This window comes from Saccopteryx bilineata, chromosome 3 (genome assembly GCF_036850765.1).
Source record: "Saccopteryx bilineata isolate mSacBil1 chromosome 3, mSacBil1_pri_phased_curated, whole genome shotgun sequence".
Taxonomy (NCBI): Eukaryota; Metazoa; Chordata; class Mammalia; order Chiroptera; family Emballonuridae; genus Saccopteryx; species Saccopteryx bilineata.
Window position 1 is genome coordinate 144,846,782 of NC_089492.1, and position 25,254 is coordinate 144,872,035.

At 44.4% G+C, this 25,254-nt stretch overlaps 1 long non-coding RNA gene and 1 other non-coding gene across 6 annotated transcripts in view; both read right to left on the reverse strand.

Annotated features, from left to right (window-relative positions):
* The window catches only part of LOC136330577 (uncharacterized), a 103,172-nt gene that overhangs the window by 68,897 nt on the left and 9,021 nt on the right, over positions 1-25,254 (reverse strand). Inside the window, exon 2 of one of the 5 annotated variants that reach the window (XR_010730327.1) lies at positions 21,863-22,019. The exons of the other annotated variants lie outside the window; for them this stretch is intronic. This is a non-coding gene — a long non-coding RNA (uncharacterized lncRNA). The remainder of the gene's footprint in view (positions 1-21,862; positions 22,020-25,254) is intronic. 5 annotated transcript variants of the gene reach the window in all.
* On the reverse strand, positions 16,551-16,722 carry LOC136332476 (U1 spliceosomal RNA). The gene has a single exon (XR_010730733.1). It is a non-coding gene; the product is annotated as a U1 spliceosomal RNA (small nuclear RNA).

Here is a 25,254-nt window from a genome sequence, read left to right on the forward strand (position 1 = left end):
GGTTAAGGGAGCCTGACCAGGCGGTGGTGTAGTGGATAGAGCATTGGACTGGGTTGTGGAAGGACTCAGGTTTGAGACCCCGAGGTCTCCAGCTTGAGCGCAGGCTCATCTGGCTTGAGCAAAAAGCTCACCAGCTTAGACCCAAGGCCGCTGGCTCGAGCAAGGGGTTACTCAGTCTGCTGTAGCCCCACGGTCAAGGCACATATGAGAAAGCAATCAATGAACAACTAAGGTGTCGCAACGAAAAACTGAAGATTGATGCTTCTCATCTCTCTCCGTTCCTGTCTGTCCCTACCTATCCCCCTCTCTGACTCTCTGTCCCTGTAAAAAAAAAAAAAAAAAAAAAAAAAGGTTAAGGTATATAGGGAAGGTTTGGAGGAGGTGGGGCCCTGAACAATGGGTGGGGCCTGAGAGACAGAAATGGTGGTTCTGGGCAGGGAAAAGCCTGAAGCAAAGCTGTAGAGGCCTATGCAGGCTGGCTGCAGGTGATGAACATGGCCAGTGGAGTGTGCTGGAGAAGAGGGGGAGGGGGAGTGATAACGCTGAGAATGCAGGGCCATGTCGAAGAGCAAGAGCTTGGAAACCGCAGTGTGACTGGCTTCAGGAGCCCTGACCCCGGGAACTATGGTGACAACGGGGCGTGTTTGTGCAAGCTTCTGCAGAGACCACTATAGAAGTCAAAGGAGTTTGGGGAGAGCTTTGCATGCCTCAGTTGAAAGTTCTGGATTTTATTCTGTGGAAGATGATAAGTTTGGGACTGAAAAGAGGAGTATTATGGGGGAAATGGTTATTGTGTAAGGGTTTTTGTTTTTGCTGCTGCTTGGTTTTTATTTTTTAAAGATTCATCCAGCAGTGGTGGGTTAAAATGAGGGGAAACTCAGGGAGGGAGGTAATTTCAGTCTCTTGTGGTTGAGGCATGAGTGTAAAAAGCCCAAACACAATGATGGAACGGGCAGAAGAAACATAAAAGAATTGCCAAGAATTTGAGACTGCATGAGATGAGAGAAAAAGAACATATTCACTCAGAAGGGAATTTAAGCAACTGAGGCCTCAGCCGCATTGAGTGGAACTAGGTTTATGCACAGTGCTGACTTGTGTCTATAATTTTACTGCTTTTAACTACAGATTTTGCTTACAAACTGCCCCGATTTCAGTTTCCTGGGGATCATTTTCTTGAAGGATCAGTGTGCTTCTCAAAAGGATATAAATGACCAATGAACTTCCAGATCCTTCCTAGACGGAGAAGTTGGGCCAGCACACTACTGAGCTGACAGTGACCAAACATGTGAGGGCTGCATGGAGAAAGTCACAGCAAGTTGCAGGGGTTCATCAGGTATCACTATTACTTCTTTCTTTTATATTATTATTATTATTATTTTTTTTTTTTTGCATTTTTCTGAAGCTAGAAACAGGGAGAGACAAACAGACTCCCACATGCGCCCGACCGGGATCCACCAGGCACGCCCACCAGGGGCGATGCTCTGCCCACCAGGGGGCTATGCTCTGCCCATCCTAGGCATCGCCATGTTGCGACCAGAGCCACTCTAGCGCCTGAGGCAGAGGCCACAGAGCCATCCCCAGCGCCCGGGCCATCTTTGCTCCAATGGAGCCTTGGTTGCGGGAGGGGAAGAGAGAGACAGAGAGGAAGGCGCGGCAGAGGGGTGGAGAAGCAAATGGGCGCTTCTCCTGTGTGCCCTGGCCAAGAATCGAACCTGGGTCCTCCGCACGCTAGGCCGACGCTCTACCGCTGAGCCAACCGGCCAGGGCTATTATTATTATTATTATAGCAACAGAAAACCATTGAAGAGAGTGGAGAAAACAGAAAAAAGAATTTACATTTTTGGCTTTGGCAGACAAATTCCTAAATAATCCTACTGACTGAGGCAGCAAAAGCCCAAAAATAAAGTTGATATTTGTCAAAAGCCTACTAAAATAAAGACATTTGGGATTTAAAAGCAATGCGTTCAAAGGCAAACTATAACAAGGAAATAACAAGTGGGTTTTTTTAATGTTTTTTTGTTTGTTTGTTTTTGTTTTATTTTTTTGAGAGAGGCAGGGAGAGAGACAGGAACATTGAGCTGCTCCTATATGTGCCCTGAAAGGGAAATCGAACCAGTAACCTCCATGTTCAAGGACGGCACTCCAACCAACTGAGCTATCTGACCAGAGCTTATTTTATTTTTATTTTTTAGAGACAGAGAGAGGAAGAAAGAGAGAGGGGAGGGGGAAGGGAAGCATTCATCTGTTGTTCCACTCACTCTGCATTCATTAGTTGCTTCCCATGTGTGCCCTCAAGGGGAAGGGGAAGGAGGAGGTGAATCTACAACTTGTCATTTTGGGACAACTCTCTTAACTGACTGAGCTAACCACTAGGCTGGTTTTTGGTGTTTTTTTTTTAGAGACAGAGAGTCAGAGAGAGGGACAGATAGGGACAGACAGACAGGAACAAAGAGAGATGAGAAGCATCGATCATCAGTTTTTCTTGCGACACCTTAGTTGTTCATTGATTGCTTTCTCATATATGCCTTGACCGTGGGCCTTCAGCAGATGGAGTAACCCCTTGCTCAAGCCAGAGACCTTGGGTCCAAGCTGGTGAGCTTTGCTCAAACCAGATGAGCCTGTGCTCAAGCTGGCAACTTCGGAGTCTCAAACCTGGGTCCTCCGCATCCCAGTCCAACGTTCTATCCACTGCGCCACCACCAGGCTGGGTTTTTTTGTTTGTTTGTTTTGGTTTTTTTTTCCGAAGCTAGAAACAGGGAGAGATAGTCAGACAGACTCCCGCATGCGCCCGACCGGGATCCACCCGGCACGCCCACCAGGGGGCGATGCTCTGCCCACCAGGGGGCGATGCTCTGCCCCTCCGGGGCGGCGTTGCTATGCCGAGGCCAGAGCCACTCTAGCGCCTGGGGCAGAGGCCAAAGAGCCATCCCCAGAGCCCAGGCCATCCTTGCTCCAATGGAGCCTCAGCTGCGGGAGGGGAAGAGAGAGACAGAGAGGAAGGAGAGGGGGAGGGGTGGAGAAGCAAATGGGCGCTTCTCCTGTGTACCCTGGCCGGGAATCGAACCTGGGACTTCTGCATGCCAGGCCGACACTCTACCACTGAGCAACCGGCCAGGGCTACCAGGCTGGTTTTTAATATCACTTTCACTTAGTTGAAGAAATACTAAAACTTTTATTTTATTTTATTTTTTTAGCGAGAGAGAGACAAGACAGGAAGGGAGAGCAACGAGAAGCATCAACTTGTTGTGGCACCTTAGTTGTTCATTGATTGCTTTCTTGTGTGTGCCTTGACCAGGGGGGCTCCAGCCAAGCCAGTGACCCCTTGCTCAAGCCAGTGACACTTGGGCTCTTGCCAGTGACCATGGGGTCATGTCTATGATTCCACACTCAAGCTGGAAAGCCAGGGCTCAAACCAGATAAGCCTGCCCTCAAACTGGCAACCTCCAAGTTTTGAGCCTAGGTCCTCAGCGTCCCAGGCCGACGCTCTATCTACTACACCACCACCTGGTCAGGCAAAAACTTTTATTATCTTGAGAAAAGGAATGAGTTAATCAGAATGCTGTTTCCAGATCTCTGTTTGGTTTTTCCTGCATTTTGGATCAACAGATTTTGCTCCTGTCTGTGGGGTTCTGAGTGGTGCTTGTGAGCTAGAGGGAACCCACCCAAGTCACAAGAGATTTTTTTCTATGTTGCCCAGGCAGGTTTTCACCTCTTGAGCCCAGAAGTGGGGGCCATCGCAGTACAAGCTCAAAACCCATTTCTGACAGTCAGATAGAACCAAAAGAGGAACATAGCAGAGTCAGAGGATTCAATTTAGCATTATTTAGATAAGTTGAAAATGTAAAAACCTTAGGGGAAAAAAACCCAGAGAAAATCTTAACTATGGGCCCTAGCAGTCATACGTAAGAATGTTCATAGCAGCACTGCCAGCAGTAGCAAAAACAAACAACCTGCAGGGCCGATGAAAGAATGAAGAAGAAAACAGCAGAGCATTCACATAGTAGAATATTATACAGCCACATGCCACAGCACAGACAAATGCCATGAACAGCATGAGTAGTGGGAAAAGCAAATCAAAGAATACTACTGTGTGACTTATTTTATATAAAAGTTAAAAGCATGCAAAACAAGCATATTGTTCAGGGATAGGTATTTTTAGGGTAAAAATATGAAGAAAAAAGCAAAGGAATATCAACAAACATCAGGAGGAGGCTGGAGGTACACAAGGTGGATTCAATAGTGTGGGTTTTAATTTATATCATAAACTGGGCTGTGAGAAGTTGGGTGTTCATTTTTTAATATTTTGCTCATGTAACCTATTTTTGTAGTATGTATTTAATATTTAATTAGATTTTGAAAAACTAGATAGGGGGAGAAGTCTCCTGTAAAAGACGTAATTACAAAGCCTTATCTTCATAATCCCAGAACTTGAAACTCATTTGCTCTCTGTTTAATAGTCAAACAAAATGAAAAGGCCAAGTATATGAAGTTAGTATAGATGAAGAAAAATGACCCAAGAGCCTCAGGTTTCTCTGTCTTCTGGATCACACTTCTTTTTAATATATTTTTAATTTTTTTAATTTATTGATTTGAGAAAGAGAAACATCAATTTGTTGTTCCACTTATTTATGCATTCACTGGTTGATTCTTATATGTGCCCTGATTGGTGATCAAACCTGCAACATTGGTGTATCGGGACAATGCTCTAACCAGCTGAACGACCCAGCCAAAGCCTTCATTTTAATATTTTAATCATTTATTATTTTAGTCAAAAACATTTCCTGAGCATCTCATAGGCTGAGTAGTTTTGACAGTAAGGATTAGAATGTGGAAACAAGACAGACCTGGTTCCTGCCCTCATGAAGATAGGAAATTAAGCAATAAGGATATAAAAGGTCAAGTGCTACACAGAAGTATAGGAGACTAGGAGGGTATAGGGCAGCAACAGGCAACTGAGCCATGGGAGATATACTGTAGAGAGTAATAAGTGCAGATACTTTTACATATTCTATACACCATATGTTAATTCATTGAATCCTCACAACAACCTTATTGAGGTAAGAGCTATCACTATCCTCACTTTACAGATGAGGAAACTAAGGCACGGAGGGGTTAAGTGACCAGCCCAAGGTCACACAGCTAGGAAGTGCTGAGGCAGGATTTAAACCCTGGCACACTAGTGTTAAGCACCACACTCCACTGCCCTCATGCTTCCTGAGCATATGATACTCTGGCCGACACCTGAGAGATGAAGAGCCACTGGGCAGGAATGGAGGGGTGGTGAGAATCCTGAGCATGTATGGATGCATCACTTGAAGATGGTACAAGGACTAAAGTAAATATTTTGCCACAAAAAGCGTGATGACCCTTCCAGCTGGAAATGGTTCTCCTTCATATCTTTTTCTCTTCTTTTTCCAGTCCTTCGTTTAGAAGAGGCAGTGCAGGGATGAGGTTAGGTCTGAGGGAGGTGGTCTGAGCTCTGTCAGTTTCTCTGGGAGAGACACTGACCTTGGTGCCAGGGTTCTGGGGGTTTCTAAAGGCCCATACCAACAACTGCCAGGACTCCTGGGAAAGTCCCCAAGTATCCAAGATCCTGTGGCCTTGGCAGTCCCTCTGTCCCCTCTTCGCCTCATTTCCCAAACGGACCCAATATCAATCAAAGATGATAACCTAAGGTACAACCTAGCAAACAGCAAACTAATTTTGATATCCAATTTAAAGTTGTATACATATAAATCCCAGTGTATTTCTCTAGAGGATTCTTCAAGCAGAAAAAAATTTTAAGTCAAATAAAGTAATCCCCATTTTGATTCTCATCAAGTATGAGTGCAGGACCCTGCAGCCTCCAGTAAATGTTAATCCTCTCTAAATATAAGCAAGTCACAGCTTGGGAGTCAGAGCAACTCCAGGACCCAGAGAGAAAGGGCAGGACTGCTGATATTTATTGTGTTAACACTGTTCATGTGTTTGCCTTTGTCTGGCCGGACAAAAGAAATAGAAGACATGAATTATGGCTGCTGGAGTAGGGGAGAGTGAGGCTTCCGGGATCTGCCATATGTTGCCCAGCCTTCTAATCTTGGACTCCCTCTGGCCTCTTTCAAAAAAAAAAAAAAAATTGAAAGGACTCAGAAGAAACAATAGTGAGGAGAGAGCAGGGTTCTGGAGCAGAAAATGGAGCAGAGAAAGTGAGATGGGGCGGGGCAGGAAGGGGACACAGACACCAGCACTTCACAGCACCTGCTTGTCTAACTCAGACCTCTGTCTTTTTGGTGATTCTGCAGCTGCCAGGCCTTGGCCTCAGGCACCAGTGGTGAGATAAAGCATCTTGTCCCAGCGCCAGTAGCACATCCTGTGAGGATGACAGCATTTTGCTTCTCCTAACAAACATCTTTTGCATTCAGCAACCTAGATTTGTCTGGGCTTTTCTTCTTCCTGAGGCATAAATAGGTAGATTCATCTAGAGAATTTTTCCAGTTTTGGATTTTTTTCCAGGCACTTTCAAAATTTCATGCCCCACACTTTTTGTCTCAAATAAACAAATTTTAGAATAACCAATCCAAAATGACCCTTGGCTACCTGAAGGGTCAGGTCTGCTGTGGCCACTGCCCCCCCCCCCCCCAGCCAGAGTCACCATCCAGGTGAAAGTTCTGAGTCATTGGAAGAAGAGAACAATGCTGGACAATCCTAGGAAGGAGAAGAGAGGGTCCTGGCCAAGTGGGCCCAGAGTAGAAGGAAGCTCCAGACAAAAACACGTGATAATTTGCTTGCTGTGGTAGACCCAGGGAGGCAATTCAGGAGGTTGCTCTCAAGAAAGAAGGAAGTTATATTAGGAGGTGAGCAGGGTAGGGAGCCAAGTCAGGGAAGGGCTTTTCCATGACCTATGAATGTGACTTCCCAGGGTGCATGACCACCAGAGTCTGCAGCCATGAATTAATCACAGTCATGTTCAAGTCTCATCATTAAAAAACATTCTCAAAGTATGGTGGTTCCTCAAAAAACTGCAAATAGAACTACCTTATGACCCAGCAATCCCTCTACTGGGTATATACCCCAAAACCTCAGAAACATTGATACGTGAAGACACATGTAGCCCCATGTTCATTGCAGCACTGTTCACAGTGGCCAAGACATGGAAACAACCAAAAAGCCCTTCAATAGAAGACTGGATAAAGAAGATGTGGCACATATACACTATGGAATACTACTCAGCCATAAGAAATGATGACATCAGATCATTTACAGCAAAATGGTGGGATCTTGATAACATTATAAGGAGTGAAATAAGCAAATCAGAAAAAAACAAGAACTACATGATTCCATACATTGGTGGAACATAAAAATGAGACTAAGAGACATGGACAAGAGTGTGGTGGTTACCAAGGGTGGGGGGGGAGGGAGGACATGGGAGGGAGGGAGGGAGAGAGTTAGGGGGAGGGGGAGGGGCACAGAGAACTAGATAGAGGGTGACGGAGGACAATCTGACTTTGGGCGAGGGGTTTGCAACATAATTTGATGACAAAATAACCTAGACATGTTTTCTTTGAATATATGTACCCTGATTTATTAATGTCATCCCATTACCATTAATAAAAATTTATTTAAAAAAAAAACAAAACAAACAAACAAACAAAAAAAAACATTCTCAGCCTGACCAGGTGGTGGCGCAGTGAATAGAGCATCGGACTGGGATGCGGAAGGACCCAGGTTCGAGACCCCGAGGTCGCCAGCTTGAGCGCGGGCTCATCTGGCTTGAGCAAAGAGCTCACCAGCTTGGACCCAAGGTCGCTGGCTCCAGCAGGGGGTTACTCGGTCTGCTGAAGGCCCACAGTCAGGGCACATGTGGGAAAGCAATCAATGAACAACTAAGAAGTCGCAACGCGCAACGAGAAACTGATGATTGATGCTTCTCATCTCTCTCTGTTCCTGTCTGTCTGTCCCTGTCTATCTCTGCCTCTGTAAAAAACAAACAAACAAACATTCTCAGTCTGCCTGACCTGTGGTGGTGCAGTGGATGGAATGTTGACCTGGAATGCTGAGGTCACAAGTTTGAATCCCCAGGTCTGCCTGGTCAAGGCACATGTGAGAAGCAACTACCTATGAGTTGATGTTTCCTGCTCCTCTCCCCACCCCTGCCATTCTCTCTCTCTCTCTCCTCTCTCTAAAGTCAATAAATAAAATCTAAAAAATACTAGAGCTATTTAAAAAACAAAAAAACATTCTCAGCCTAACTAGTGATGGCACAGTGGATGGAGCATTGACCTCGGACATTGACGTCCCAGGTTCAAAACCCCAAAGTCGCTACCTTGAGCGCGAGCTCATCCAGCTTGAGCACAGGCTCATCAGTTGAGCATAAGGTTGCCAGCTTGAGTGTGGGATCATCAACATGATCCCATGGTCACTTGCTTGAGCCCAAAGGTCACTGGTTTGAAGCTCAAGGTCACTGGCTTGAGCAAGGAATCACTGGCTTGGCTGGAGCCCCCCAGTCAAGGCACGTATGAGAAGTAATCAATGAACAACTAAAGTGATGCTACTACAAGTTGAAGCTTCTCATCTCTCTCTCTCTCTCTCAAAAACAAAAAACAACTCATTCTCCAATTGGACTAATGAATACCAGTCCTAAGTACATGCCAGGGTCTGGTATATGGTAAGTGCACTCTAAATATGAGTCAGTATCATGATTATTATTGAGCAGAAAGCTGCCTTTCCCAAATATTTAGCCATTGACCCAGCTGTCTTCAAAAGCAACCTGGTCCATGTCTGATCCCTTTTGGGTTTTTTCCCATAATAAACACCTCAGTGTTTATCAGCATACCTGATACTGCATGGTTTCTAGACACACAACCAACTCTATAGAAAATCAAGTTATCAATGACCCCTTTAAAACATTTTAAACATGGTACCCAGGATTGAATATAATATTTAAGATATTATCTGATCTGCCTGACCAGGCGGTGGCGCAGTGGATGGAGCATCGGACTGGGATGCGGAAGGACCCAGGTTCGAGACCCCAAGGTCGCCAGCTTGAGCATGGGCTCATCTGGTTTGAGCAAAAAGGTTACCAGCTTGAGTCCAAGGTCCCTGGCTCAAGCAAGGGGTTACTCGGTCTGCTGAAGGCCCGTGGTCAAGGCACATATGAGAAAGCAATCAAATGAACAACTAAGGTGTTGCAACGTGCAATGAAAAACTAATGATTGATGCTTCTCATCTCTCCGTTCCTGCCTGTCTATCCCTCTCTCTGACTCTCTCTCTCTGTCTCTGTAAAAGAAAAAGAAGGGAAAAAAAAGAATACAATGGGAAACAATGAATTCTCCCACCTGTTTATACACAAATTATTATGCCAAGCATGTGTGAAATGCTGGTGATACACAGATGAATAATATATGGTCCCTACTATTTGCAACAGCCTCAAATAGGACTACTATCACCATACTTGAATGGATTGATAAATTGTGGTCTGTACACACAATGGAATATTATATGGCAATAGAAATGGACTATCTATGACTGCATGTAACAATATAAATGGTTCTTACAAACATGATGTTGATCAAAAAAGCAAGGTACAAGATTGTCCCAAGATGCCAAGGTTGTGGGTTCGATCTCTGGTCAGGGCACATACAAGGATCAACCAATGAATACATAAGTGAGTGGAACAACAAATTGATGTCTCTTTCTCTCTCTCTCTCTCTAAGTCAATAAAAAGAAAAAAAAGCCAGGCACAAAAGAGTACATACTATTTTTGGTCTTTTTTTAATGTACAAAAACAGCTGAAACTAATCTATGCTCCTGAATGATTGAATAGAGGTTTCTCTGGGGAGGGAGACAGAGTGAGAGAGCACAGGAGGGTTCTGGGATGCTATAACGCTTGGTTTCTTTATCTGGGTGCAGATTACATGCATATATTCAGTTTGTGAAAATTCTGTGAGCTATACATTTACAATATGTGCATTCTATTTTGTTTGCTGGCCGTTTGGCTCAGTCAGTCAGAGTGTCATCCCAAAATGCCAAGGTTGCAAGTTTGATCCCCGATCAGGGCCACATATGGGAAGCAACCAATGAATCCATAACTAAGTGGAACAACAAATGAATGCTTCCCTCTCTGTGTGTCTCTCTCTCACTTCCTCTCTCTCTAAAATCAATAAAAAAAGAAGGGGAAAATATCATTCATAGGATCAAACTAGTTGGAGGAGACAGTGAAATAACTTCATCATGGTAAACGCCATGATAGGGAAATATATAATGTGTGATACAATGATACAGACAGAAGAGCGAGCAAGTAACCAAGGCCCAGAGATGGAACAGTGTTGACAGGGACTCTAGAGCTAAAGAAAAGCTGAACCTCACCCTCTGAGAATAAATACTTATGAAAGAAGGTGAATACTGTTTTAGATACGTTCATATAGAGAAGGCTGAAATGTTAATGACACATCCCCAAGGGCCTCATTGCTTTCCTGACAAGAGTGGAGAGTGGGCCCTGGACGGTTGGCTCAGTGGTAGAGCGTCGGCCTGGCGTGTGGAAGTCCCGGGTTTGATTCCCAGCCAGGGCACACAGGAGAGGCGCCCATCTGCTTCTCCACCCCTCCCACTCTCCTTCCTCTCTGTCTCTCTTCCCCTCCCGCAGCCAAGGCTCCACTGGAGCAAAGGATGGCCCAGGTGCTGGGGATGGCTCCTTGGCCTCTGCCCCAGGCGCTGGAGTGGCTCCGGTCGCAACAGAGCAACGCCCTGGATGGGCAAAGCATCGCCCCCTGGTGGGCATGCCGGGTGGATCCCGGTTGGCGCATGCGGGAGTCTGTCTGACTGCCTCCCCGTTTCCAGCTTCAGAAAAATACCAAAAAAAAAAAAAAAAAAGAGTGGAGAGTGGAAGTGCGATGTGAGATGTGAACATGACAATTTAGAATAACTGGGGAATGAGAACCAGAGCCAACCAGAGATTTTTTTTTTTTTTTTTTTTTTATTTATTCATTTTAGAGAGGAGACAGAGAGGGACAGAGAGAGACAGAGAGAGAAGAGCTGGAAGCATCAACTCCCATATGTGCCTTGACCAGGCAAGCCCAGGGTTTCAAACCAGCGACCTCAGCATTTCCAGGTCGATGCTTTATCCACTGTGCTACCACAGGTCAGGCCAACCAGAGATTTTTTAAAAAAGGCCACCCACTGCTTCCTTTCATGGCTCTGATCACTATTCAGCCTCACTCCAGATTCTTCTTTCTCTACTCAACAGTTAAGGGTTAAGCGATCTCTAGAGTTCCACCTTAAACCAGACCTTTTTTTTTCCCTCTCTACACAATTTCCTTATGATCAGTTTTGACTACCTAACCTAATCTGATGTGTTCCATCTTCAAATCAGAATTCTCTGAGCTCCATATCTATAAGTCTGTTCAACGTGATCAAATTCAGTATGCTCCTCAACGCAACATGCTCAAAAGTTATTGAATAAATTCATTTTTCCTCACCCTCTTCAGGTGTTTGATCCTTCCTTCTGAGTGTTTCCTTGGGCAGCATTGGCATCCACTCAGATGTCCAAGGAAGATGCCTGGGCCACCCAATCCTCCTCATCCAAACAGGCATCAAGACTGTCAGTTTCCCTTTTTAATAATTCTCCTTTCTGGAGCAGTCTCTCCAACTCACCTTTATTTCCTAAATTTGAGCCCAGCTCTGTTGCAAAACTTTATGACTAGTTGCCCTGATTCTAGTCTCACATCTCCTTTCCATCCACCAGGCTGCTGCCTTGATGGTCTTTCTAAAACTCAAGTGATCCAGTCACAATACTTTCATTAATGCAGCTAAAACAATATTATCTGGGCCCTGGCCGGTTGGCTCAGCGGTAGAGCGTCAGCCTAGCGTGCAGAGGACCCGGGTTCGATTCCCGGCCAGGGCACATAGGAGAAGCGCCCATTTGCTTCTCCACCCCTCCTCCGCGCTTTCCTCTCTGTCTCTCTCTTCCCCTCCTGCAGCCAGGGCTCCATTGGAGCAAAGATGGCCCGGGCGCTGGGGATGGCTCTTTGGCCTCTGCCTCAGGCGCTAGAGTGGCTCTGGTCGCAATATGGTGATGCCCAGGATGGGCAGAGCATCGCCCCCTGGTGGGCAGAGCGTCGCCCCATGGTGGGCGTGCCGGGTGGATCCCGGTCGGGCACATGCGGGAGTCTGTCTGACTGTCTCTCCCCGTTTCCAGCTTCAGAAAAATGAAAAAAAAAACAAAAAACAATATTATCTGGCCCTGGCTGGATAGCTCAGTTAATTAGAGTATCATCCCAATACACTAAAGTTGTGGGTTCAATCCTCGGTCAGGGCATATACAAGAATCAATCAAGGCCTGACTGTGGTGGCACAGAGGATAAAGTGCCAACCTGGAACACTGAGGTCGCCAATTCAAAACCCTGGGTTTGCCTTGTCAAGGCACATATGGGAGTTGATGCTTTCTGCTCCTCCCACTTCTCTCTCTCTCTCTCTCTCTCTCTCTCTCCTGTCTAAAATGAATAAATAAAGTCTTAACAATTAAAAAAAAAAGAATCAATCAATAAGTGCATAAATAAGTGAAACAAGGCCCTGGTTGGTTGACTCTGTGGATAGAGCTTTGGCCTGGCATATGGATATCCCTGGTTTGATTCCTGGTCAGGACACACAAGAGAAACAACCATCTGCTTCCCTCCCCCTCTCTTTCCGCCTTCTCTTTCTTTTACCCTCCCACAACTTTGGCCCCTGGCAATGAGGATATCTCAGTTAATACAAGCACATTAGCCTCAGGCACTAAAAATAGCTCAGTTGATTGGGTTGCAGGTGGATCTGGTTAAAGAGCTTGCCAGAGTCTGTCTCACTATCTCCTCTCCTCAAAAAAGAAAAAGAAAAGCAAGTGGAACAACAATGTTTCTCTCTCTCTTACTCTCTCTCAAACCAATAAAAAAAATAAAGATTATCCTGTGTCGGGACAAATCATAATCGCCCATCTAAAGGATCTCTCTTTTCTCTCTTCTTTTTGCTTCCATGTTGTCTGCTTTTAAAATATTTAAGAAGCCTGACCTGTGGTGGCGCAGTGGATAAAGCATCGACCTGGAAATGCTGAGGTCACCGGTTCGAAACTCTGGGCTTGCCTGGTCAAGGCACATATGGGAGTTGATGATTCCAGCTCCTCCCCCTTCTCTCTCTCTGCCTCTCCTGCCTCTCCTCTCTCTGTCTCTCCCTCTCCTCTCTAAAATGAATAAATAAATAATTAAAAATAAATAAATAAAATATTTAAGAAAAGTCCTACACTTAATGGTATTAAAAAATCAAATATTGCCTGACCTGTGGTGGCGGAGTGGATAAAGCGTCAACCTGGAAACGCTGAGATTGCTGGTTCAAAACCCTGGGCTTGCCTGGTCAAGGCACATATGGGAGTTGATGCTTCCTGCTCCTCCCTCCCCTTCTCTCTCTCTCTCTCTCTCCCCTTCTCTCTATAATGAATAAATAAAATCTTTTTAAAAAATCAAATATTATAGAAAGGTGTTAAGTAAAGTTATTTTTCCTCCCTTCAAACTCCAGAGCTACTCTCCAAGTTACTACCACTTCTCATCTATCCTTCCTGAAAAAGTCTGCATATACCTATATATCTATTTTTTTACTTAAAACAATTGAGATCATATTGCTGTGCACATTGTCTTTTTAAACAAAACATGTAGAAGATATTTCCATATCCACATATATAGATCTAGTTTTATTCTCATGTTTTTTATTGTTGTTGTTTAGTGAGAGAGACAGGCAGAGAGGCAGGCAGAAAGACAGACTGGGACAGACAGACAGGGAGAGAGAAACAACTCACAGTTGTGGCACCCTACCTGCTTACCAATTGTTCTCTCATATGTGCCCAGAGCCAGGGGCTCTAGCCAAGCCAGTGACCCCCTGCTCAAGCCAATGACCATGGGGCTATGCCCACAACTCCACGCTCAAGCCAGAGACACTATGCTCAGGCCGGATGAGCTTGTGCCCAAGCTGGAGACCTTGGGGCTTCGAATCTGGGTCCTCAGTGTCCCAGGTCAACGCTCCATCCACTGCACTACCACCTGCTCAGGCTTACATTCATGTTTTAATGATTGCATACTTTTCCATTACATAGATGTATTTAACCAGTCCCCTGGTAATTGGTATGTGCCTACGTTTTTTATTACAATATTAAACATCCTTGTACGTGACTGGCACAATTTTGCCAGTATATCCCTTGGGTAAATTCCTAGTGGTAGAATTGCTGAATCAATGAAAACAAGCATTCAAAATGTTGACAGGCATTGCTAAATTGCCCTCCACAGAAGTTGAATCTGTTTACACTCCCAGGAACAGTGTACAAGGATACTACCTATTTCCCCATAGTCTTGTGAACACTGGGCATAACCAAACTTTTATTTGTTTACCAATCTGATAGATGACAAATGGAATTTTTTTTAATTTAGAAATTAATTTAATGGGGTGACATTGATCAATAAGAGTACATATGTTTCAGGTGAAAATCTCTATAGCATTTGAACTGTTGTGTTATGATCCCATCACCCAAAGTCAAATCATTTTCTGTTACCGTATATTTGTCCTTCTTTACTCCCCTCCCCTCACAGACTCCCCCCCCATAACCACTTCACTTTTATCTGTGTCCATGAGTCTGTTTTATGTCCCACCTATGTGTGAAATCATATAGTTTTTAGTTTTTTCTGATTTACTTCTTTCACTTAGTATAATGTTCTCAAGTTCTATCCATGTTGTCGTAAATGGCACTATGTCATCATTTCTTATGGCTGAGTAGTATTCCATAGTGTATATGTACCACATCTTCTTTATCCAGTCCTCTATTGAGGGACACTTTGGTTGTTTTCATGTCTTGGCTACCGTGAACAATGCTGCGATGAGCATGGGAGTGCCTGTCTTTGCATATCAATGTTTTTGAGTTTTCTGGGTAGATACCCAGTAAAGATTGCTTGGTCATATGGTAACTTTATTCTTAATTTTTTTGTTGTTGTATTTTTCTGAAGCTGGAAACAGGGAGAGACAGTCAAACAGACTCCTGCATGCACCCGACCGGGATCCACCCGGCACGCCCACCAGAGGCAACCGCTCTGCCCACCAGGGGGCGATGCTCTGCCCCTCCGGGGCGTCGCTCTGCCACGACCAGAGCCACTCTAGCACCTGGGGCAGAGGCCAAGGAGCCATCCCCAGCGCCCGGGCCATCTTTGCTCCAATGGAGCCTTGGCTGCGGGAAGAGAAGAGAGAGACAGAGAGGAAGGAGGGGGGGTGGAGAAGCAAATGGGCGCCTCTCCTATGTGCCCTGGCCGGGAATCGAACCCGGGTCCCCCGCACACCAGGCCGACGCTCTACCGCTGAGCCAACTGGCCAGGGCCTTTATTCTTAATTTTTTGAGGTACCATTATACTGTCTTCCATAATGGCTATACCAACTAGGGGAATTTCATTGTTTTGTGATACTTTTTTTTTTTTTTTGAGAGGAGAGGGAGAAGGAGAGAGAGAAGGAGAGAGAGAGGAAAGCATCAACTTGTTGTTCCACTTAATTGTGCAATTGATTGCTTCTCATATGTGCCTGTCCAGGGCTCCAAACAGTGACATTGGTATCAGTGACCCCAGGCTTGATCTGGCGACCTTGGTGTCTGGGATGACACAGTATCCACTGCTCCAGTGGCCGGGGCATAATGAGTGAGGTTGAAGATCTTTCACATTTCTATTAGCTACTTCTTTTTCTTGTAGACTGCTCATATCCTCTGCCTGGTTGGTGATTAGTTTATGAGTTCTGGGTGATTGAACCATTGTCTAGTCTCCCAAGAAACTTAATATATTGATATAACTCCATGAATGTCATCTTTGCCCAAGTATGAACCTCAACTAATCAAAGAGAATTCAGTGACCCTTGAAGAAGTTACTCTCGGAGCTTCTGTCCATTAGTGCATGGGGATTGACCCACTCCCTACTTGGTGATTTTGATTGCTTAGAATAAATAAGAGCAAAACTGGAATGTGAGTCTTCAACACCTAATCTCCCCAGTCATGTACTCTCAAGCATGTCTGAGGGAACTTCAGGATGGAAATATGGCTGAAGGCCAAGAGGAAAGGTCAGAGCCTGGCACTGTCACTGGTAGCAGCAGTAGGCCCGGAATGGGCAGGAGTTCAAGGAAAGAGCAGAGTCTATACACACCAGGTCAATGTCTGCAAGGGTTACTCACAGGAAAGTTTATGAGAGATGGTTTTCAAGGCTCAGCCAGAGTCTACCAGGAATGTATTCCAACTTTCAAGCGAAATTCTCAATCCAAAGGAATGCCTAGGGCAGTATCTCTGAAATACAGTGTCTGGAATAGTGTATCTCAGAGCACTGTAATTTAGGCAGGACTGTGGGTAGTATCCAGGGTGTGTGTGCATGTATGTATGTGTGAGAGAGAGAAAGAGATTTTTTTTTACAGTCTATTTTTTTTAATTTTATTGATTGATCAATTTTCGAGAGGGGGGGAAAAGAAAAAGAAATATCAATTTGTTATTCCAATTACTTATGCATTCGTTGACTGATTCTTTTTTTCTTCTTTTTTACAGTCAGGGGAGAGCACAAATGCAGTCCCTCACTCCCCCACTACCACAAATCATGCAGTCGAGTTCCCCACATTTGGGGAAATTGCAGGGGTCAGCACATCCAGAGTGCAATGGATAAGCCTCACCCTGGGAAAACCACCTTCCTGACCATGGTATTTCCCCTGCCAGGTAAGTATCACTGGTTGATTCTTGTATGTGCCCTAATTGGGGATCAAACCTGCAACCTTGGCATATGGGTACAATGCTCCAACCAACTGAACTACCCAGCCAGGGCCTTCTTTTAAATATTTTAATCATTTATTATTTTAGTCAAGTTTTTGTAAAACTTGTATATTTAGAAAAATTAAAATTCAGTGGTCTCACTGGGGACAAATGATTTCAGAAGAATCAACACAATGGAACATGAGGGGGCTGTCATTTTCAATAAGGCTCTGCAGTGATACTGGCACCTCAAAAGCAGGTCATTTTAATTTGGGAGCTTCTCATGGGATCTGTGCCATAGAAATGCCAATCTACCTGGGGGAGCTGACCAGACTGAAACCTCTTCATCCATCACACTCTACATTCTAGAGATAACTCACTTCTGTTGTTGCTGTTAATCGTTTTTTTTTTTAACTTACAGAAACAATTCTTGCCAATTTTTACAATTTCAAATATTACAGAGGTAGATACAGAAAAAGTGTAAATCTTACCCCATAGAACTAGCTGCTGTAATATTTGGTATTTAGATTCCCAAAATTTATTCTATAAATCCAAATATTATATATTTGGACTTACACATATATAACAACTTTAAGAAAAACAAGATGGAAAAAAAAAAAAAGAAAAACAAGATGATACTCTATATGACTGCACATGTATTTTACACAGCAGACTATCATGGACTTATTTTCAATCTTTACAAAGAATTCTACCTCAGATTCTCTTTAAAAGCTGCATAGTATTCCATTGTGAATCAATTATATTAATACAGTGTGTCCGTAAAGTCATGGTGCACTTTTGATCGGTTATAGGAAAGCAACAAAAGACGATAGAAATGTGAAATCTGCACCAAATAAAAGGAAAACCCTCCCAGTTTCTGTAGGATGATGTGGCAGCATGTGTACATGCGCAGATGATGACATAACACCGTGTATACAGCAGAGCAGCCCATGGCCATGCGAGTTGAGATGTGGACGGTACAGAGGAAAGTTCAGTGTGTTCTGTGGCTCACTAAATTCGAATCCGTGACCAAAGTGCAACGTCAATATCAGCGCGTTTATTTCTTTTTTTTTTTTTTTTTTTTTTTTTACAGAGACAGAGAGAGAATCAGAGAGAGGGATAGACAGACAGGAACGGAGAGATGAGAAGCATCAATCATTAGTTTTTCGTTGCATGTTGCAACACCTTAGTTGTTCATTGATCGCCTTCTCATATATGCCTTAACCGCGGGCCTTCAGCAGACTGAGTAACCCCTTGCTTGAGCCAGCGACCTTGGGTCCAAGCTGGTGAGCTTTTGCTCAAACCAGATGAGCCCGCGCTCAAGCTGGTGATCTCGTGGTCTCGAACCTGGGTCCTTCTGCATCCCAGTCCGACGCTCTATCCACTGCGCCACCACCTGGTCAGGCTATCGGCGCGTTTATAAAGAAGTGCCACCACATAGGAATAACATTACTGGGTGGGATAAGCAGTTGAAGGAAACCGGCAGTTTGGTGGAGAAACTCCGTTCTGGTAGGCCATCAGTCAGTGACAAGTCTGTAAAGGCTATACGTGATAGCTACCTAAGGAGCCCTAAAAAATCTGTGCGTGAGCCCACATTGAACTGCACTGAATAGGTATGAAACTGGGAGAATTTTCCTTTTATTTGGTGCAGATTTCACATTTCTATCATCTTTTGTTGCTTTCCTGTGACTGGTCAAAAGTACACCATAACTTTACGGACACACTGTATTTAAATTTTTTTTTTAAGATTTTTACTTATTCGGCCCTGGCCGGTTGGCTCAGCGGTAGAGCGTCGGCCTGGCACGCGGGGGACCCGGGTTTGATTCCCGGCCAGGGCACATAGGAGAAGCGCCCATTTGCTTCTCCACCCCCTCCCTCCTTCCTCTCTGTCTCTCTTTTCCCCTCCCACAGCCAAGGCTCCATTGGAGCAAGGATGGCCCGGGCGCTGGGGATGGCTCCTTGGCCTCTCCCCAGGCGCTAGAGTGGCTCTGGTCGCGGCGGAGCGACACCCCGGAGGGGCAGAGCATCGCCCCCTGGAGGGCAGAGTGTCGCCCCTGGTGGGCGTGCCGGGTGGATCCCGGTCGGGCGCATGCGGGAGTCTGTCTGACTGTCTTTCCCCGTTTCCAGCTTCAGAAAAGAAAAAGAAAAAAGAAAAAAAAAAAAAAGATTTTTATTCATTATAGAGAGAGTAGAGAGAGAGTGAGAGAGAGAAGGGGGGAGGAGCAGGAAGCATCAACTCCCATATGTGCCTTGACCAGGCAAGCCCAGGGTTTTGAACAGGCAACCTCAGCATTTCCAGGTTGACTTTATCATTTTTTTTTAAATTTTTTTTTTTTCTGAAGCTGGAAATGGAAGGCAGTCAGACAGACTCCTGCATGTGCCTGACCGGGATCCACCTGGCATGCCCACCAGGGGGTGATGCTCTGCCCATCTGGGGCGTTGCTCTGTTGTAACCAGAGCCATTCTAGCGCCTGAGGCAGAGGCCACAGAGCCATCCTCAGCGCCTGGGCAAACTTTGCTCCAGTGGAGCCTTGGCTGCAGGAGGGGAAGAGAAAGAGAGGAAGGAGAGGGGGTGGGGTGGAAAAGCAGATAGGCGCTTCTCTTGTGTGCCCTGGCCAGGAATTGAACCCAGGACTCCTGCACTCCAGGCCGACGCTCTACCACTGAGCCAACCAGCCAGGGCTTTATCAATTTTTAATTAGTATTTATTTAAAATATTTCTAGGCCTCACCTGTGGTGGCGCAGTGGATAAAGTGTCGACCTGGAATGCTGAGGTCGCTGGTTCGAAACCCTGCACTTGTCTGGTCAAGGCACATATGGGACTTGATGCTTCCTGCTCCTCTCTCTCTCTCTCTCTCTCTCTTTCTCTCACTCTCTCTCCTCTCTAAAATGAATAAATTAAAAAATATTTCTATATTTTTGCTATTATAACAATGCCAATATAAATATACTCGACATATTTACATATAGAATGTTAGTATTTCTTTAGAATGGATTGTTAGAGGTGGAATTGAAGAATACTAGGATTCTTAACTTGCCTTATATAGTTGAGCTTCAAAAATTATATATAGAATTGTGTGTTTGTGAGTGCAAGTGGTACATGTTTCTAGGGAGAGTTTCATAACTTTCTTCAGATCTAAAAAAAGGCTATGAACCAGAGTTACAGGGAGTTCACACTTTCCTGTGGCTCTGGACCATGGGTTGTGAATTTGCAGGCCTTGAGCAATACTGAGCAGGTATCTGTCCAGCAAGAGCCACTTTTTTGTTCAGGTCCAGGACTACCTGCAAAGAAAGCAGATACTGCCGCTCATCAGCATGTCTTGCCCCCAGAGTAAAGGTGAAGTGCTACTCAGACACATAATCATGGCCAAACACTCCCTCTGTTCCTGGATAATGCTTAGGCTCAAGTAGATCAGATATGTGTGATGTAAAGGTTGGCTGGTGTTCTTGGTTCTCAGGTTGGGAGGTCATCTCCACATTGCCTATAGCTTTGCCTCCAGGCAGTGAGGGCAGTGGTCAGTCTCAAATCTGTTTCACCACTCCTCCTTGACCATGTCATTCCCATATCCAGTGTCCATTAGCCTAGCCAAGTGGGGCCAATCCCTATCAGAGCTAGAGACTCTCGAGTATGTGGTAGTCCACAGACAGGGCACTAACACCCTGCAGGGCCATGGGCTTCACCATGTAAGACTTTTAGGGACTTACAACTTCATTCCAATCCTTAAAGGGAATAAAAACAACAAGGCTGCCTTCCTCTGATTTATAAACTCCAGCATTAACAATAATAACCCTGCAGTGTTTCCAATAGTTCAGTGGTTCTTAACTGGGGAGTATATTTTTTGTTGTCAAAATGTGGGAGTTGGGGGAAAGGGTGCTAATGGCATCCAGTGAGTCGAGGTCAGGAATACTGCTACACATCTTTCAATGCACAGAACAGTTCCCATAACAAAGAATTATCCAGCACAAATTGTCAATATTGCCAAGGTTGGAGAAAACCTGCAAAATATTTGATTAACAGCATCTACACACTATTTTGGACCAGAGAGTGATCATACTTTTGATATTATTTCCACATGCTACCTGGACCTGCTCACATGAAGTTTCTGCCTGGATCATCCCTTTTTTTCTTTTTCTTTTTTTAGAGAGAAGAGAGAGAGAAAGGGGGAGGAGCAAGAAGCATCAATTCCCATATGTGCCTTGACCAGGCATGCCCAGGGTTTTGAACCAGCAACCTCAGTATTCCAGGTTGATGCTTTAACCACTGCACCACCACAGGTCAGGCCCTGGGTTGTCTCTTTTACAATCACTTTCACACAAACTCAGATAAATCCATTTCTAAACAACTGAGTTTGAATTCTTGGATTATCCTCATCTCTCAAATGGTCTAGGTAAGTGGTCTTCAAATTTTTGCAGGTTTTAACTCCCCCCCCCCAAAAAATATTTTTTAATGTTTATTTTATTAATTTTAGAGTAAGAAAGGGAGGGAGCAAGAGAGGGACAGGAACATCTGTTCCTGTATGTGCCTTGACTGGGGATTGTACTGGCACCCTCTGTACTTCAGGACGATGCTCAACCAACCAAAATATCTGGCTAGGGCCAAAATACATATTTTAAAATTATGTGCTACCAGAATATTTTTAAGTAGTTATCTGAAGTTTTTCATCATAAGTGTAGTTAAGGCCCTGGCCGATTGGCTCAGCGGTAGAGCGTCGGCCTGGCGTGCGGAGGACCCGGGTTCGATTCCCGGCCAGGGCACATAGGAGAAGCGCCCATTTGCTTCTCCACTCCCCCCCCTCCTTCCTCTCTGTCTCTCTCTTCCCCTCCCGCAGCCAAGGCTCCATTGGAGCAAAGATGGCCCGGGCGGCTGGGGATGGCTCCTTGGCCTCTGCCCCAGGCGCTAGAGTGGCTCTGGTCTCGGCAGAGCAACGCCCCGGAGGGGCAGAGCATCGCCCCCTGGTGGGCAGAGCATCGCCCCTGGTGGGCGTTCCGGGTGGATCCCGGTCGGGCGCATGTGGGAGTCTGTCTGACTGTCTCTCCCCATTTCCAGCTTCAGAAAAATGCAAAAAAAAATAAATAAATAAGTGCAGTTAAAAGTTTGTAACTTTCGAGCCTGACCTGTGGTGGCGCAGTGGGATAAAGCGTCGACCTGGAACACTGAGGTCGCCGGTTCGAAACCTTGGGCTTGCCTGGTCAAGGCACATATGGGAGTTGATGCTTCCTGCTCCTCCCCCTTCTCTCTCTCATTGTCTCTCTCTCTCTCACTCCTCTCTCTCTAAAAAAAAAAAAAAGTTTGTAACTTTCAATATATTATAAATATTGGCATATAAAACATAATAAATCATCACTCTTAAATATATCCAATAAAATCTAAATACCATAGAGAGTTAATACCCAACATCATTCATTTTATTTTTAAAAGTTTTTCATTGATTTGAGAGGGAGAGAGAGGAAGGGGTGAGAGGGAGGGAAAAAGAGAGAGAGAGGGATAGAAAAATCAATTTGTTGTTTCACTTAGTTGTTCCATTTAGTTGTGTACTCATTGATTGTTCCATTTAGTTGTATACTCATTAAGTGCTTCTCAAATATGCCTTGACAGGGGATCGAAGCCACAACAACTTCAATGCCCTGGGACCATGCTTTATCTACTGGGCCATCTGGCCAGAGCCCACTATCATTTACTTTTAAAATACATGAAAAAAAAAATTAGAAAAATACTTGACAAATTCTCCTTTAATAGTGAGAAAATTTGTATTTTTCTTTTTCTCTGTAACTCCAATCTATTTCTACAAAATAATTTTATACTAAGGTAATCTATTTTATATCTTATCTTGAAATTTTTATTGATCATCCTATCACCTGCTCTGTACCAAATATGCATATAAATTAAAATACATTAAAAATGTTTATTATAAGTCTAAGGATGAGAAATAGTTTCTTTGTCTTGACTTAATATAAAATCAGTACACAATTGATCAAAATATGAAATATAATTTTTATAATTATTAATCAAAAAATATATAAGCCTGTGTGTGTATGTGTGTATGTGAGAGATTGAGAGTGTGTATGTCATGAAGTGGATGGTTTTTCTTTCCCCAGTAAGTTTAAAATCCACCAAAGAATATTACTTATTTTTAGAAAAAGACAGGGTTCATTATTGATTCTAATCTTAATTTTCAATTTTATAGCTGTACTGAGTACCTTGTTCATATAAATAAGTAAATATTTATGAAAAAAGTTTTGTTAGAGCCATTTTACTAAACGTTTTTAATTTCTTCTGAGTTAAACCAAAAAACAAACAAAAAATCACATAGTAATCTATCATCCAAAATTATGTTTAATGATCTATCAGCTAACAACATCATAAACTCAAATCCAATTATGTAGAAACAAAGGATTAGACAAGATTTAACTGCAAAAAGGATTTTTTGGTTATCAGAATCATCCATTTTCTCAATACCTAGACTAATAATATGTGTCCCTTTGTTTAGCACCCCAGGGATTCAGCCAGGTAAGAAGGTCTTCCCTCCTTTAATCACTTAAGAGAAGGGCCACTTGTCAAAGGGGAATTGGGAAATAATCTATTCTTCCATCTCAGTTCCTATGGAAGTTGGGGAGTTGGAAATCGATACAATAAAACTACTAATGTCTGAACAGACCTTGGAGAGCTTCATGTAGTCGCAATACCCTATCCCAATTTGCAGACTGCTGGTCTACATCCTTGCTCCTCAAAATGAGGTACATAGTCCAGCAGGATCAGCAGCAACTAGGAGCTTGTTAGAAATGCAGAATCTTGCTAAAATGTGTATTTTAAGGAGATTCCCCAGGTGACATGTATGCACATTAACCTTTAAGAATCCACTGCTGGCCCTGGCTGGTTGGCTCAGTGGTAGAGCGTGGGTCTGGTGTGCAGAAGTCCCGGGTTCGATTCCTGGCCAGGGCACACAGGAGAAGCGCCCATTTGCTTCTCCACCCCTCTCCCTCTCCTTCCTCTCTGTCTCTCTTTTCCTCTCCCGCAGCCAAGGCTCCACTGGAGCAAAGATGGCCCGGGGGCTGGGGATGGCTCCTCGGCCTCTGCCCCAGGCACTAGAGTGGCTCTGGTCGCAACAGAGCGAGGCCCCCAGAGGGGCAGAGCATCGCCCCCTGGTGGGCATAGCATCGCCCCTATGGGCGTGCCAGGTGGATCCCAGTCGGGCGCATGCGGGAGTCTGTCTCTCCCCGTTTCCAGCTTCAGAAAAATACAGAAAAAAAAAAAGAATCCACTGTTTAGCCTGACCTGTGGTGGCACAGGAGGTAAAGCGTTGACCTGGAACGCTGAGGTCGCCGGTTCAAAACCCTGGGTTTGCCCGGTTAAAGCACATACGGGAGTTGATGCTTCCTGCTTCTCCCTCTCTTCTCTCTCTCTCTCTCTCCCACCCCTTTCTAAAAATGAATAAAAATAAAATCTTAAAACAAGAAAGAATCCACTGCTTAGAGCAAATTGTCCATGGTCCTAAAATATAACATTGCCCCTAGAGTAAAGGTGAAGTGATAATGGCATACATATAATGCTCCATATAATATGGGTCTTGCAGGACTCTTGAAAATGTAAGGTTATTACCACTGATTCAACCAATAATTGGATAGCTTAGTAGGTTTCAACCCTGGTTCTTTATTAAAATCACCTGGGTTTTTTAAAAATTAAAAAATTATTTCAATTACAGTTGACCCAGAATATTATATGTCATATTAATTTCTGGATTAGACATTTATATAACTTATAAAGTGATATCCCCAAAAGTCTTGTAGACCTGGGTTGCTTTTAAAATACAGGGGTCCTCAGGTTACGACAGTCTCAACATATGACGTTTCGAGTTTATGACGCTCACTCCCATAAAAAAAAATTTTTATTTTATTTATTGATTTTTAGAGAGAGGGGAGAGAGAGAGAGAGAGAGAGAGAGAGAGAGAGAGAGAAGGGGGAGGAGCAGGAAGCATCAACTCCCATATGTGCCTTGACTAGGCAAGCCCAAGGTTTCGAACCGGCAACCTCAGTGTTCCAGGTTGATGCTTTATTCCACTGCGCCACCACAGGTCAGGCCTTTTTTTTTTTTTTTTTTTACAAAGACAGAGAGTCAGAGAGAGGGATAGACAGGGACAGACAGACAGGAACAGAGAGATGAGAAGCATCAATCATTAGTTTTTCATTGTGTGTTGCGACACCTTAGTTGTTCATTGATTGCTTTCTCATATGTGCCTTGACTGTGGGGCTACAGCAGACCAAGTAACTGAGCCAGCGACCTTGGGTCCAAGCTGGTGAACTTTGATCAAACCAGATGAGCCCGCGCTCAAGCTGGCGACCTCAGGGTCTCGAACCTGGGTCCTCTGCATCCTAGTCTGACACACTATCCACTGCACCACCGCCTGGTCAGGCTCCCATAAAAATTTTAAAAAGTTGAGATGTACTTTCAAATTATGTGGGCAAACTAATTTGGTTGCGCATGGCGGAAGAATATGCAGTAACGTGGCACA